Genomic DNA, 2,932 nt, shown 5'->3' on the forward strand with positions numbered 1-2,932 from the left:
AAAAATAGTGTCTTTTTTTTAATATTCAAAACAAGCTTGTATGTATAGATGCTACTGAAAAAAACTTTGATAGCTAACTCAGCATATTGAAATATGTATTTGTCTTCTGAATAATAAATTTCAAAAAAAAAGTTTTTTGAAAGCCATACTCTTTTTTAAGTAAGCAAAAAAAATATTATTATTTTTAAAAAAAACACTTCAGTTTTCTTATATCTCAGACCTACTGATACAACTTTTTAAATTACATCTCTAGAAATACGATTTCCATTATGTAAACATGGAGAAAACAGAATATCTTTCCTATGGGGAAATAACCCAGTAACTAATTAATATATTTATTTAATTTTATCCATTAAAACGTATTTCTATTGAACCTAATTAATCAATTTTAAATTTGAAGTATATTTAAAACTTAAATTTCAGAAAATTTCAAACTTGGAAAAAGTTTTGAAAGTGCTAACTTATTTAAAATTTAAAATTTGGTTACTAGAATTATTAATGCACATTTTAATGAATAAAATTAAACAAAAGACACTTAAAATATTAAATTAGTTTCCTAACAATTAAGTAAATTGCGCTGACATAATTCCTTTTAATTAACAATGGATAAAAAAGAGTATTATTCTTCTCTCTTTAGAGAACCTTTAAGCCTTCGTGAATTCCTAGAAATCACACTATTGTCTGTTACCAACTGTAAATTTGCTTTAGCAACATAAAACGCTTAGCACTTTCCTTATTTCAAAAAGAAATCTTTGGTATAAGTTAACATATACACTATATATGATAACTTATAGATGCAAATGGCAAGTATTTTAGTATATCTCGGTAAATTTTTAATTATTTCTAAGTACAAAATGAAAACATTTTAACATATCTGCATCTGTAACTTTCAAATAAACTGCATATATTTTTATTTGCATATATACTCTAAATATTTTTTAATATATTTATATAACTGTTGATAACAAAAAATATGCAATAAGTTTTACACCAGCTTCCAAATTTTTATTAGAATCTATTAAAAAAATTATGCTTAGTTATGTCACATTTTCAGTTAAAACAGAAAACAAGATTCAAACTTTAAAGAAAAGAACAAATTTAAGCATCACTATTTTTGAGTGTAAAATATTTTAATACTATTTTATTGTAACAGTAATCAACATAAATCTATAAATGAGCATTTCAGATATTTCGCAAACAGCTATCTTAGTTCAACATAAAATTTTTACTACATCACTTACGGCATATCACCACTACTTCCACAAGCACAAGTCTCTGGTATTCCAACAATAGGCCGCCTTATATAGAACGTCGAATTTAAATATTCTTGAAGTTCCGGCAAACTCCTGAATCTTTTGATATAAGTTTTCAAATTTGGAAAATCATCCAAAATCGTCTTTGAAAACAGCACATGAAAATCGAACTTATTGTAAATCATAAAATCTACATGAGAAATATTGCTTCCTCCAAAGAAATTTCTGTCTCTAAGAAATTTTAAGTACAATCTTAGAGAATCCCGGGCCACTTTCAAAGAGTACTTTTTTGTTTCATTAGAATCCGAAAGTACAGCGCTTTGAAGGAATAAAATGCCAAGATCCTTTATTTGCTGTTCAATCAACGAAATACGTAATTTCCCTTCCTCGGTTTCTCCATTCAAATCATATTTTTGAGCCAAGTACCTCAAAATAGTTGTACTCTGCTTGAGTTTGATTTTATCATCCAAGTAGTACGGCAAATTTAGAAAATTCAAGTCTAAGGTAAATTTTTCCTTTTCCCATGTACCGTCAAATTTGTACCTCTTGTCTTCAAATATTACATTTTTATAGTGTAATAAGTATCTTATGGGCTCTCCAAGACCACGGAAAGACCAATAGCCTAGTTTGGTATCACTCATTAGGAAGAGAAGATAATAACTATCTTAAAACTGAGAGCTCAAGCATAAGTAAAAATAGCGTAGCAGCAATATCATGTACTTCCTTTTAATGTCCTTGTAGTAATTCAGGAAGATGAAATAATTGTTTGATTGTATCTTAACGTATGATTCATTCAATAGTTTGATGGCTCAAAATCTAGAAAAAGGGATAAAATAGTGGGGGAAAACAACCGATTAGAAGGACACGATATTTGCAAAGAAAGAAATTGGACTGAAATATTTTTCCTCACATTTTTGATATTTTCTCCCGATGATGTTAAAACTTATTTTCAACGCGTTTTTTTTACCGATTTTGAATTTAAACGTAAACTGTAAGCAGAAAAAAAATAAAACATTAATAAAATTAATTGCAATTATCTTTTAAAAAAGATATCAAGCATTTCTAAAATGCAGAGTGCACATAAAATAATAAGAGGTGTTTAAAGCTCCTTAACGCATAATGTAAGGAACGAAGCTTAATACTTCGGCATATATACTCAACACCTCTAAAAAGAAAGAAAGCTTCGGTCAATTAGTAGTCCGACGAAACGAACAATAACTGCGCAATGGGGGAAATACGAAAGATGTCACAACGCCTGGACTACTAAACTGCAAAGTGAGGAGAAATACGATGTATTTAATAACGTTCGGAATATTAAAGTATCGTATTTTTTGTTCATGATACCCCGTGAGAAAGCTTTTTCTCTTCTAGGAGTATGTTGACATGCACCACATAGTACGAAGTGTTAGTTTCTTAAAATGTAATAAGCTCTTAAATTTAACGGTACGTAATAATTTGACACTAAAAGCATAACTACTTAAACTATGTCATTTTATTTTCCTTGGTGACGGAGCTTCGAATATCAGTCCTAATGATTTTCATAAACGGAAAAAATCTCCTCAATTTGGAGATTATAAAGAAAGTTTAAACACTTTTAAAATATTTTAGTAATTTATCCGTTCAAAAGACCTATATATTTATTTACGTTATAATAGTATATATAGTTTGAAATTATTGTT

General features: G+C 28.1%; 1 pseudogene; it reads right to left on the reverse strand.

Moving 5' to 3' along the window:
* Positions 1-1,111: 1,111 nt before the first annotated feature.
* On the reverse strand, positions 1,112-1,894 carry LOC107445471 (glutathione S-transferase Mu 6 pseudogene; annotated as a pseudogene).
* Positions 1,895-2,932: the final 1,038 nt, after the last annotated feature.

This window comes from Parasteatoda tepidariorum, chromosome 7, assembly GCF_982258835.1.
Source record: "Parasteatoda tepidariorum strain Cologne lab strain chromosome 7, Ptep-v5.0, whole genome shotgun sequence".
NCBI lineage: Eukaryota > Metazoa > Arthropoda > Arachnida > Araneae > Theridiidae > Parasteatoda > Parasteatoda tepidariorum.